Source organism: Macaca mulatta, chromosome 15 (assembly GCF_049350105.2).
Source record: "Macaca mulatta isolate MMU2019108-1 chromosome 15, T2T-MMU8v2.0, whole genome shotgun sequence".
Classification (NCBI taxonomy): Eukaryota; Metazoa; Chordata; class Mammalia; order Primates; family Cercopithecidae; genus Macaca; species Macaca mulatta.
The window spans coordinates 13,296,294-13,310,373 of NC_133420.1; the positions used below are offsets into that span (position 1 = coordinate 13,296,294).

The window sequence follows — 14,080 nt, forward strand, 5'->3', positions numbered from 1 at the left end:
TTGGGTCACTCCCACCCAATACTGTGCTTTACCAAGGGTCTTAGCAAACAACACACCAGGAGATTATATCCCATGCCTGGCTCGGAGGGTCCCAAGCCCACAGAGCCTCTGTCATTGCTAGCACAGCAGTCTGAGATCTAACTGCAAGGCGGCAGTGAGGCTGGGGGAGGGGTGCCCACCATTGCTGAGGCTTAAGTAGGTAAACAAAGCAGTCAGGAAGCTCGAACTGGGTGGAGCCCACTGCAGCTCAAGGAGGCCTGCCTGTCTCTGTAGACTCCACCTCTGGGGACAGGGCATAGCTAAACAAAAAGCAGCAGAAACCTCTGCAGATGTAAATGTCCCTGTCTGACAGCTTCGAAGAGAGTAGTGATTCTCCCAACATGGAGGTTGGGATCTGAGAACTGACAGACTACCTGCTCAAGTGGGTTCCTGACCCCCGAGTAGCCTAACTGGAGAGCCTAACTGGGAGTAGCCTACCGGAGTGGACCTCAAGCAAACTCCAACAGACCTGAAGCTGAGGGTCCTGACTGTTAGAAGGAAAACTAACAAACAGAAAGGACATCCACACCAAAACCTCATCCATACATCAACATCATCAAAGACCAAAGGTAGATAAAACCACAAAGAGGGGGAAAAAGCAGTGCAGAAAAGCTCAAAATTCAAAAAATCAGAGCACCTCTCCCCATTCAAAGGAACGCAGCTCCTCACCAGCAACAGAACAAAGCTGGATGGAGAATGACTTTGACAAGTTGAGAGAGGAAGGCTTCAGTTGATCAAACTTCTCAGAACTAAAGGAAGAACTATGAACCCAGCACAAAGAAACTAACAACCTTGAAAAAAGATTTGACGAATGGGTAACTAGAATAACCAATGCAGAGAAGTCCATAAATGACGTGATAGAGATGAAAACCATGACACAGGAACTACATGACAAATGCACAAGCTTCAGCAACCGACTTGATCAACTGGAAGAAAGAGTATCAGAGATTGAAGATCAAATGAAGCAAGAAGAGAAATTTAAAGAAGAAAGAGTAAAAAGAAATGAACAAAGCCTCCAAGAAATATGGGATTATGTGAAAAGACCAAATCTACATCTGATTGGTGTACCTGAAAGTGATGGGGAGAATGGAACAAAGTTGGAAAATGCTCTGCAGGATATCATCCAGGAGAACTTCCCTAACCCAGCAAGGCAGGCCAACATTCAAATTCGGGAAATACAGAGGATGCCACAAAGATACTCCTCAAGAAGAGCAACTCCAAAACACATAATTGTCAGATTCACCAAAGTTGAAAAGAAGGAAAAAATGTTAAGGGCAGCCAGAGAGAAAGGTTACATTACCCACAAAGGGAAGCCCATCAGACTAACAGCAGATATCTTGGCAGAAACTCTACAAGCCAGAAGAGAGTGGGGGCTGATTGTCAACATTCTTTAAGAATTTTCAAACCAGAATTTCATATCCAGTCAACTAAGTTTCATAAGTGAAGGAGAAATAAAATCCTTTACAGACAAGCAAATGCTGAGAGATTCTGACACCACCAGGCCTGCCCTACAAGGGTTCCTGAAGGAAGTACTAAACATGGAAAGGAACAAACAGTACTAGCCATTGCAAAAAGATGCCAACATGTAAAGACCATCGATGCTAGGAAGAAACTGCATCAACTAACGAGCAAAATAACCAACTAACATCATAATGACAGGATCAAGTTCACACATAACAATATTAACTTCAAATGTAAATGGGTTAAATGCTCCAATTAAAAGACACAGACTGGCAAGTTGTATAAAGAGTCAAGACCCATCGATTTGCTGTATTCAGGAGACCCATCTCACGTGCAGAGACACACATAGGCTCAAAATAAAGGGATGGAAGAAGATCTACCAAGCAAATGGAAAACAAAAAAATGGCAGGGGTTACAATCCTAGTCTCTGATAATACAGACATTAAACCAAAAAGATCAAAAGAGACAAAGAAGGTCATTACATAATGATAAAAGGATCAATTCAACAAGAAGAGTTAACTATCCTAAATATATATGCACCCAATACACGAGCATCCAGATTCATAAAACAAGGCCTTAGAGACTTACAAAGAGAGTTAGACTCCCACACAATAATAGTGGGAGAATTCAACACCCCACTGTCAACATTGGACAGATCAACAAGACAGAAAGTTAATAAGGATATCCAGGAATTGAACTCAACTCTGCACCAAGCGGACCTAATAGACGTCTACAGAACTCTCCACCCCAAATCAACAGAACACACATTCTTCTCAGCACCACATTGTACTTATTCCAAAATTGACCACATAGTTCAAAGTAAAGCACCCTTCAGCAAGTGTAAAAGAACAGAAATTATAACAAACTGTCTCTCAGACCACAGTGCAATCAAACAAGAATTCAGGATTAAGAAACTCAATCAAAACTACTCAACTACATGGAAAATGAACAACTTGTTCTTGAATGACTACTGGGTACATAACGAAATGAAGGCAGAAATAAAGATGTTCTTTGAAACCAATGAGAACAAAGATACATCATACCAGAATCTCTGGACACATTTAAAGCAGTGTGTAGAGGGAAATTTATAGCACTAAATTCTCACAAGAGAAAGCAGGAAAGATCTAAAATTGACACCCTAACATCACAATTAAAAGAACTAGAGAAGCAAGAGCAAACACATTCAAAAGCTAGCAGAAGGCAAGAAATAACTAGGATCAGAGCAGAACTGAAGGAGACAGAGACACAAAAAACCCTTCAAAAAATCAATGAATCCAGAAGCTAGTTTTTTGAAAAGATCAACAAAATTGATAGACCGCTAGCAAGACTAATAAAGAAGAAAAGAGAGAAGAATCAAATAGATGCAATAAAAAATGATAAAGGGGATATCACCACCGACCCCACAGAAATACAAACTACCATCAGAGAATACTATAAAAACCTCTACGCAAATAAACTAGAAAACTTAGAAGAAATGGATACATTCCTGGACACATACACTCTGCCAAGACTAAACCAGGAAGAATTTGAATCCCTGAAGAGACCAATAGCAGGCTCTGAAATTGAGGTTATAATTAATAGCCTACTACCCAAAAAAAGTCCAGGACCAGAAAGATTCATAGCTGAATTCTACCAGAGGTACAAAGAGGAGCTGGTACCATTCCTTCTGAAACTATTCCGATCAATAGAAAAAGAGGGAATCCTCTCTAACTCATTTTATGAGGCCAGTATCATCCTGATACCAAAGCCTGGCAGAGACACACCAAAGCAAGAGAATTTTAGACCAATATGCCTGATGAACATTGACACAAAAATCCTCAATAAAATACTGGCTAACCGAATCCAGCAGCACATCCAAAAGCTTATCCACCATGATCAAGTGGGCTTCATCCCTGGGATGCAAGGCTGGTACAACATACTCGAATCAATAAACGTAATCCAACATATAAACAGAACCAAAGACAAAAACCACATGATTATCTCAATAGATGCAGAAAAGGCTTTTGACAAAATTAAACAACCCTTCATGCTAAAAACTCTCAATAAATTCAGTATTGATGGAACGTATCTCAAAATAATAAGAGCTATTCATGACAAACCCACAGCCAGTATCATACTGAATGGGCAGAAACTGGAAGCATTCCCCTTAAAAACTGGCCCAAGACAGGGATGCCCTCTCTCACCACTCCTATTCAACATAGTGTTGGAATTTCTGGCCATGGCAATCAGGCAAGAGAAAGAAATAAAGGGTATTTGATTAGGAAAAGAAGAAGTCAAACTGTCCCTGTTTGCAGATAACATGCTTGTCTATTTAGAAAACCCCATCGTCTCAGCCCAAAATCTCCTCAAACTGATAAGCAACTTTAGCAAAGTCTCAGGATACAAAATTAATGTGCAAAAATCACAAGCATTCTTATACACCAATAACAGACAAACAGAGAGCCAAATCATGAATGAACTCCCATTAACAATTGCTTCAAAGAGAATAAAATACCCAGGAATCCAACTTACAACACATGTGAAGGACCTCTTCAAGGAGAACTACAAACCACTGCTCAATGAAATAAAGGAGGACACAAACAAATGGAAGAACATTCCATGCTCATGAACAGAAAGAATCAATATTGTGAAAATGGCCATACTGCCCAAGGTAATTTATAGATTCAATGCCATCCCCATTAAGCTACCAATGACTTCCTTTACAGAATTGGAAAAAAACCACTTTAAAGTTCATACGGAACCAAAAAAGAGCCCGCATTGTCAAGACAATCCTAAGTCAAAAGAACAAAGCTGGAGGCATCACACTACCTGACTTAAAACTATACAGCAAGGCTACAGTAACCAAAACAGCATGGTACTGTTATGAAAACAGAGCTATAGACCAATGGAACAGAACAGAGCCTTCAGAAATAATACCACACTTCTACAACCATCTGATCTTTGACAAACCTGACAAAAATAAGAAATGGGGAAAGTATTCCCTATTTAATAAATGCTGCTGGGAAAACTGGCTAGCCATAAATAAAAAGCTGAAACTGGATCCTTTCCTTACTCCTTACACAAAAATTAATTCAAGAGGGATTAGAGACTTAAATGTTAGACCTAAAACCATAAAAACCCTAGAAGAAAACCTAGGCAATACCATTCAGGACATAGGCATGGGCAAGGACTTCATGCCTACAACACCAAAAGCAATGGCAACAAAAGCCAAAATAGACAAATGGGATCTAATTAAACTAAAGAGCTTCTGCACAGCAAAAGAAACTACCATCAGAGTGAACAGGCAACCTACAGATAATATCCAGAACCTACAAAGAACTCAAACAAATTTACAAGAAAAAAACAAACAACCCCATCCAAAAGTGGGCAAAGGATAAGAATGGACACTTCTCAAAAGAAGACATTTATGCAGCCAACAGACACATGAAAAAATGCTCATCATCACTAGCCATCAGAGAAATGCAAATCAAAACCACAATAAGATACCACCTCACACCAGTTAGAATGGCAATCATTAAAAAGTCAGGAAACAACAGGTGCTGGAGAGGATGTGGAGAAATAGGAACACTTTTACACTGTTGGTGGGACTGTAAACTAGTTCAACCACTGTGGAAGACAGTGTGGCGATTCCTCAAGGATGCAGAACTTGAAATACCATTTGACCCAGCCATCCTATTACTGGGTATATCCCTAAAGGATTATAAATCATGCTGCTATAAAGACACATGTTCATGTATGTTTACTGCAGCACTATTCACAATAGCAAAGACTTGGAACCAACCCAAATGTCCATAATGACAGACTGGATTAAGAAAATGTGGCACATATACACCATGCAATACTATGCAGCCATAAAAAAGGATGAATTTGAGTCCTTTGTAGGGACATGGATGTAGCTGGAAACCATCATTCTCAGCAAACTATCACAAGAACAAAAAACCAAACACCGCATGTTCTCACTCATAGGTGGTAACTGAACAATGAGATCACTTGGACACAGTAAGGGGAACATCACACACTGGGGCCTGACGTAGGGTGGGGGGAGGGGGAAGGTATAGCATTAGGAGGTATACCTAATGCAAATGCCAAGTTAATGGGTGCATCACACCAACATGGCACATGTATACATAGGTAACAAACCTACACATTGTGCACATGTGCCCTAGAACACAAAGTATAATAAAAAAAATCATATCAAGTGTGAAATAAAGAAAATTATATATAGAGAGGGAGAACTGAATCTATAAATATGCATATTTGTGTACATACATCCATATACATACATATGTGTGTGCATGCAGTAATTTTATTCTCCTAAAGCAATGCCTCTGCCTTCCACCCCCACTGTACATGTCCTAGTCCTGTGATGTCCCTAGAACTGAGCACCTGATTTCCTTCTCTGCCTCCCACATGAACAGGGAATAGAAATGGAAACTACACTCTGTGGTTACTGTTGTGAAAATCCATGTCCCCCACAGGCTAGTTTGGCATCTTACATTCCAGTTCCCATTGTAAAAAAAAAGCAAGCAACAAACAAAAACTACAAAAGAAAAAATGAAATATTTGAAAGTCTACAGCCACAGAGGTTCCGGATTCACCCACCACCCACAGTGACCTCCGCCGCCCTCCAGACCTGAGGGCAGTTGTGCCTGAACAGCCTGCCTCTTCACCATCCATGAAAAGAGGTGACCTTAAACTTCAATAGATTTTACTCTGTTCAAAAGGAAGCAGGTCAACATTCAAAGTCAGTGGTCTGGCAACTCTAAACTTTGGCCAGAAAGTATTGGAAACATTTAACGTGCAGTGGATGAAGCAGCCTGGTCCCACTGCACACAACACACTCGTGGGGACTCAAAGGAGGATACTCAAGATCCGCTGGGTGGAAGTGAGGACAGACCCAGAAACACAGGGGGTAGGGGGGTCAAACCAGGAAGGCTCAGGCCCTGACCTCCTCCTAGGCCCTGCCCCTCCAGAACTTGCAGTTTTTTCTGACCCAGAAGTGGATTTCACTGATGGAAAAGAAGTTCAGTTTTTCTGGTCCAGCCCAGTAAGCTGCTCCCGTCGCCCAGCCTTCCACACCCCTGCAGACGTCACAATGCCTACTCCCACTAACCCCACAAGGGAGCTGTGCATCGCCTAGAGACGGTCCTTGGCCTGCAACCCCGCGATGGGGTCCAGGGTCTGTGTCCACTTCTGGTTAAAATTGCTCTAAGGCTGGTCGCTGTCTTGGCCTTCCCTGCTTCCTCTCTGTTTACTTCTCCCCTCCTCACCCCATATGAAGCTTTTACTCAGGAGATGGATTATCGCCCCTCTTCGAATATCAAGGACACCACCACGACACCGCACTGTCTCCTTGACCCTGGGATTCTGCAGACCTCAGTCTTCCTCTGAGGTCCCCTCATTCCCTACCTCATTTTTTCCATCCTTCTGGGGCCTGGGTCTGCTATACCTCAGGCTTCCTCTTCACAGTCACAGACGGAAGGAGCCCCCTTCATCCTTGGGCTCTGGCCACAGTTCACCTGCTGCAGGACACTCAGTGGCTTTCAGTAGTTCATCCAGACATCCAGATGGAAGTGGGATTTCCTGGAAGAAAAGCAGGACCCCAGAATTACACTGAATTCTAACACAAGAGCCCAGAGTCCCCTTCTGCATGGGACATTAAGCTGCAAACACTACATAGGCACTTAATGCTCAGCTGCCCTTTTAACATCTGGTCCAGTTGTGTCCCTCCTCCTTGGAATATCTCAGAAAATATATCTCCACATAGAGTTGTTTAAACGCATCATCCTATGTGATTCCAGACCATCGGAGGTACAATGGGCCCTCACCAGAACTTCCACTCTGCTTGGAAGACTTAGAAAATCCTAGGGCTGCTCAGAGGGTCAGATTCCCATTTCTGGGTTTCAGAAAAACTTCAGTCTTCCCCGGACAAGTGAGGAGACAGAAAATGTCTAGTCTCTGGCACATCTTTTGCAAGCAATGGCGGCTCCCAGGAATCAAAACTATCAATGAATATATTTTTGAGACTCTGGTCAAAAGAAGAGTCATTCTGCAATTTCAGGTAGGATGGAATGGTTTTGTGGCTCCTGAGGTGATTTTGAAAAGATCTGGACCCTCACAAGAACCATGGAGGACATTTCTGACATTTCCAGACGAGGAGGAGTGACTGATGGACCTCCAGTGTTACTAGGAAAACTTTTTGTTGGACAGCTTTGCTTTGGCTTTCAGGCCTTCACATAGGTTGCTTAGATCATGGAAGTGCTTCTGCATTTCTGCATAGGCTCAGGATGCCTTCTCAAGTCGTCCCTGCAATTATGAGACAGTTTCTGTCTCCAGAGGTCACTTAGAATAACACAAGAGGCTTCACCTTCAAAGGGACACCAGACAATATAGCCACAGTTCAGCCAAGATTATCTGTGTTTACATACCTGTAAAGTAACACTCCTAGTTACCTCCATTAACGTGGACATCTTTCATGAATAGAGAAACTCTAGTGATTGTTATATAACAGCTGCCACAAAAATTAACCAATAAAAATAAATGATAAATGAAAAATATTTAATAATTATGATAGTGAACGTAATGACCTAAATAGTAAGAATTTTAATACTGGTGACAATATGAACATAAGGATACAAAAATCAATGTGGAGATTCTCCTAAATATATGAAAAGTTCACAAATTGGGTCCTCCTTGTGTAATTCGGAGTCAGGGTCAAAGAATTTCACTATGAAATGTGTTCCATGACGGCAAACATGAGAAACAGGTGAAAGGAAAGCAAGCCACAGGAGAGCATGGGCTAATAGGACCACTTGTGTGCAAACCTCTCTAGTCAAGGACTACCAGCCAGAGGTGAAGAGAGTTTGGCTTGTGTCTTGCCTACGACTGGGCACACAAAAGCTTTCAGTAGTGCAACCAGATGGCTGGTTTGGCCTGGCTCCCTGCAAAGAAGACATGTATCTCATCCCCACCAGCCCATCAGTCCTGGAACTCAGAATCCTACATGCATTAAACATGAAGCTCCAACTCCATAGCTGACTTCACCTCCTTACTGTCCTTCTGCCATCTGGTGTTTCAGGTGCTCTCCAGATCTGGACTTCGTGGCTCCCCTACCTTTATCAAGTGAAGTCAGGATGTATCATTCTCAGAGTTCTCCTGCCAGTCCAATTTGAAACTCACCAATACAGGCATACCCTGGATGCACTTCCTTGGAATATTTAGAAAACAATGAGCTTGCTCGGGGGTGGTGTGAGCTCTAGGAGTAGAGTTACAGTTTCCCATGGAAACGTGAGAGGACTTAGAATAGTCCCAGAGGCCTAAGCAGTCCAATCTGCCCTGGAAACATCAGGAATGATATACTTGGTCTTCCTGAGGCTCCAAACTTTTTCTAAATAAACTCAGAGGTTACAGAACCATTTTTCTCTCAGGAACTGAAGTGGAGTTATTTGCCTTCTGCCAGCATCTCACTTTTTTTATTATCTAAGTTAGCTTTTGAACCCAGAAGTAGATATTCGTTGTATTTGATTTACACAGGGAGCTTCCTAGAATGCCCATGCGTCTGGATACTTTCTGCATTCACTCAGGTATTCACAAAATGCTGCAGTTCTGCTGAAAATCTATGAGATGATCATTTGATCACCCGAGCAACTTTAGAATGTGTCTTCTATGGAAGCCCTGGAGCCTCCCTTCTGGTATTTCATCCATTGCTGGTACTGAGTACCCAGGGTGAAACCCTCCATCAGACATTGTCAGTAATTCCAGTATGGAGATGGCACTTACGTGATGGGGCTCAAGAATCAGATGGTAGAAGACCAGCCAGGAGGTGAAGTCTCAGTAGGCTTGGGGGCTTAATGTTCGATGCACACCAGACTTCTGAGACTCAGGAAGCGGGTGTGGATCTGTCTGCCCAGTGCTTCTCATCTACAGCCTGGACCAGCCATTTCTTGGGGCGAACTACTGAAAGTTTTTGTATGACCTGTGTCAGGCAGGACTCTGGCCAGACCCTTTTCCATAGTCCATTTGTAATGTATTTCCACGTGGCACAGGCATCTCCACTTTTGCCCAAGCCCTCGTGTGGCTCAGAATTATTCTCCCTACTGCCACTCTTCTTTGCCATCACAGAAGATATTTCAAGATGCAGCCCCAAGCCTCTCCCTGTAATCAATAACATGAGGGCTCATATGGGAACAATGCCACAGGCTTACAGGAATATGCTCTTAAATATCTGCTTTTTTATTATTCTCTTCATTAAAATGACATTTATATCACACCATTGTGATTGCTATTAATATTATTATGTGGGTACAGTTCTTTATCATGGATAGATTTGTGGTAGTTATTAGGCAATGTTGAATAATTTTGTTTATGTTCTGAAGACTGTTGAATTTGCTGAAGATGATTAAAAGACAACCTGAAAACATACATACCACAGCAACCCCAAGACTCCTACTGTACCAGCTGGTGTCCTGTAGAATAATGGGCTTCCTGACTTATTCTTTTCTTTTTCGGGCAAGTACCTATTCATACCAGCATAGGAGATGGATGAAGTGCACCCTGGTCTTGCCATGGGCTCAGAAAGAATTCATACATATGCTTTATGTGCTAGGAACTCTATGTGTAGGCCTGTGAGCCCTAGAATGCACTTTCTTTCACCAACTAGTCCACCTAAAAGTTTTCTAAGTCAAATTCCCCCTCCGTGCTTGGATAGGTCATGAATGGCTTTCTGTTACTCACCTAAGATGAAGGGATACCGCTAAATCAGGTTTGTGGCCAAGAAACTTTTACCTGGAGTGGCAGGAGAGGGACTACCTGTTCACCAGAGTCTCTGCAACATTTTCTTTTTCTTCTTCTTCTTTTTTTTTTTTTTTTTGCGATAGAGTCTCACACTGTTGCCCAGGCTGGAGTCCAGTGGCACAATCTTGGCTCACTGCAACCTCCGACTCCCAGGTTCAAGCGATTCTCCCGCCTCAGCCTCCTGAGTAGCTGGGTTACAGGTGCATGCCACCACGCCTGCCTAATTTTTGAATTTTTAGTAGAGACAGGGTTTCAGGCTGGTCTCAAACTCCTGACCTCGAAATCTGCCCGCCTCGGCCTGCCAAAGTGCTGGTATTACAGGCATGAGCCACCGCGCCCAGCCTCTGCAACATTTTCTAAGTCAGTACAGTAGTTCTTTGAGCCACTTTTTCAGTCAAAGAACTTGTGAAAAAGTCCTCCAAGAACTTGTGACCTTCTGGAAATTGTCAAAATCTCTACAGGTGTCCAGAGTCATTCAGAGCTGTATTGCAAACCAGACTGGGTTCCACCATTAGTAAAGCAAATGCAAAATATGCCATGCCCACCAAAAAGAACCCAGAAGCCATGGTATTTAGCTCTTTCCATCTTTCTTGCCTGCTGCAGGTGGGAGAGTACTGAGTATGATGCCCTCCTACAGCCTCTGGAGGACATGCCAGTGCCTAGAGGTACCAGTAGAGAGGGACCATGAAAGAGCAGATGACAGTCAGGTGGCTGGGAATGACATTGTCCTGGGGTTTTTTGCTTGTCATGAACTCTGCCGCTGGGCAAATGTACGGGTCTGGACACGTATCTTCTCTGGATCCCTGCCCCATCAGCCAGCTATCTTATCTCCTGAAAGCTGGTAGGTGTTGGTCAGCATGGTGTTGCAGGACCAGGGTTATATTAACATTCCCTCTTAGGCTGAAACAGCAGAAGTTAACACAGGAGTCCCCAGGTGTGCACATGCCAACCTCCAGATTGTTTTTCTTCTCGTTCTAGATGTTCATCCTTGCTTTCTGGGACTTGAAATAACCCTACACCACCAAATATTTATGCCTATTATCCACTTAGGGAAAACTTGTATGTCCCAAGTCCATAGGGTTAGTATTATTATCAGTATTATAACCACTAGTACTAGTATCATGATGATCATCATTCCTGTTAATATTCATCAATATTTTTATTAGTACCATTGTTAGTATGGATTTTTCATTATTGTACAGCAAGAAATATAGTTTATCCATTCACAAATGGTGTTCAGTTACTAAAGATGACCACAAGGCATGCTCTGCAGACATATACACACACAGCTGTCCTGGAGACCCAGCTTTGCCACCAATTGCTCTTTTATAAGATGAGCTCCCCCAATACCCACCAGTTTTTCAGGACTCGACCTGAGCTGGTTGGGCTAGACCTGGAAAAGTTTCCTATTCTCAGCTGTACCTGGAAAAATTTTAAAGACTCTTCCAAGGCCCAGTAATAGCTTTTGGCAGCTTCCAAGACCAGAGAGGGTTTCTTGGCCATTCAGAGCCATTCAAATATTCTAAGTAAACTCAAGGAACCAGAAACCCCACTTGCAGTCATGAAATACCAGTGAATGGCTTCTGTGACTCTCTTCAAGTTTTTCAAAGATAACTGCCTGGAAAGGCTGGCCAGGAAGTCACCCAAGCCCATCCCTCTGCAGGATGTTCTATGTCAGCCAGGGACCCAGTGAATTGCCATTGAACAGAAGGGAGGAACAGAGACAGCATGCCTGAGCTTCTGGAAACATTCTAAGTGCCCTTGTTGGCCCAGAAAAGACTGGTGCTGCCATACGAGGCACAGATATGGCAACCTAGCCACTGTAGGAACCACACAAGATTTAAAGGCTCCCAGGAAGTCCAGGAAGGGCAAACATGGCCTTTTAGAGCCATCAGATTTTATTCTAAGTCTACGTGGGAGACAGTGCACTGGCTTCATAAAAACACCAGTGGAGGTGATATCACTTGCCCCAGTATCCGGTCTTTTCCACCTCATCTCAGAGCCAGGCAGCCACCATTTCCCAAAGCTGCTGTGCAATGAAAGGGGAATATTCTAGGTGCTCTCCTGTGCCCACGAAATTCTGTGGCTGCACTAAAGGCAGGGGTTGTCCTCCGGAATGCTCTTCAGGAATCTGACAACACTAGTCAAGATTAGAGAAGTTCAATTCAACGTCATACAAAACCAATCACAAAAAAAAAAAAAAAAAGCATAGTGAGACAAAATGATGAACACACCTGCTAATAATCATGAATGACAATAACAACAATGATGATCTTAGTGATAATGCCACCAACACTGTTAATGGAAAATAACAATAAACCTGAGGTAATGGGTGTTAGGGTCCCGATTCACTGATGTGAAGGATGGCGCCAATTTCTGGCCTTCCAGAAATAAAGGAAAAGTAAACACCTGAAGGAGGAGGAGGTGAACCTGGAGCTCCCGCCGGCCTCTGGGCGCTCCTTGGTGGAAGGAGAGGGACTTGGTCCTGAGCCTGCCCAGGATCCACCCGCACCAGAAATCGGGAGTCCCAGTCCCTGGATGGGCTCAGTCCCACCCAGGCCAGACGCCCCGGAGCCCCGGAGCCCGGGTCCTCCAGCCCTCGCTGCCGCCGCTCCTCGCGGAGCCCGGGCCCCCCGCGCCACCTCAACCTCAGCGCGGCTCTGCGAGGGCAGCGCCAAGGATGCTCCGGGCCCAGCGGGGGCATCCTGCCCCAACGGGATACTGACGCCCTGAGGGCGCGGAACAGCGCGGCCTGTGCAGGGCCCGCCATCTTGGGCCTTGCAAAAAGAGCTGCCTCTTCAACGCCCCCACCCGGAACCTCCCCAGAGGCCCCAGCCCCAAAGCCAGGGCGGCGGCGCCTTCCTCACCCTGGGTAAAGAAAACTCAGGTCCTCCCTGGAGACCCGGCTCGCCGCGGCAAGCAGACCGCGCATGCGCCCTGCATGGCCGGACCGATGGGTTTCATTGCCCTTTGCCGGCCATGAGGTGGCAGCACAGGACGTTTGGCCTTTACTGCTTAGCGGTGGACCTGAGTCTGAATCAATGAAATTCAGGTATGGATTATTCAGTACCTTTCTTTTGGAAGATCAAATGGAAATTGAGTACGATATCTTGTGCTTTAATTAAAGAAGATGGGAATAAAGAAACAAATTCGAAAGTTAGTATACAAAAGTCGATTGATTCCCTCTATGTGAAGGGAAGAAGAGCTTGAATAAGAGAAGCATTCTGTTATGCTTTAATGCTGGAGAATTGCCACCATGCATTTGTCAAATCCCGTAGAATTTCACAGCACAAATAGTACATCTTAATGTGGCTCAGGACTACATAGAATGTCAGCCACAGTTTGAGGGTAAATTACATATTTAATTAAATAGGTTAAACAATAAATAATGTTATGAGCTCTACCTGGACACGATCCTTGCCTCTCCAACCAGTTTGCCAAGGGCTCGAATTTCTTGCTCGTTATCCTCACACTTGACATAAACCCTGGCTGCTGAGTAAAATCAATCACTTGTGGAGATTTTTAAATATAATGGTGTGTCAATTTCAACCATGGATAAGGCCATTTAGCCTTAGTAAGGCCTATCGTATTAAGATTGTGCCTGTTTTGCAAGATTTCAAGTCATCATCCCACTTATTATTCAGGAAACGTTTTCTCTTGAGTTTTAGGTTCAGTACTGAGGCTCCTTGATGGACAATACATTTTCCAATTCTGAGGACAAGGCAGAGGAGGCCCCGTCTGTGAGAACTTTCATTTTGCTTCTGGAAAAGTACATTGAATCAAATAT

At 43.7% G+C, this 14,080-nt stretch overlaps 1 long non-coding RNA gene across 1 annotated transcript in view; it reads right to left on the reverse strand.

The window, feature by feature from the left end:
* The window catches only part of LOC144334845 (uncharacterized), a 29,047-nt gene extending 15,820 nt beyond the window's left edge, over window positions 1–13,227 (reverse strand). Inside the window, exons 1-2 of the long non-coding RNA XR_013405084.1 lie at window positions 13,161–13,227; window positions 6,910–7,083 (exon numbers count right to left, since the gene is read on the reverse strand). This is a non-coding gene — a long non-coding RNA (uncharacterized LOC144334845). The remainder of the gene's footprint in view (window positions 1–6,909; window positions 7,084–13,160) is intronic.
* Window positions 13,228–14,080: the final 853 nt, after the last annotated feature.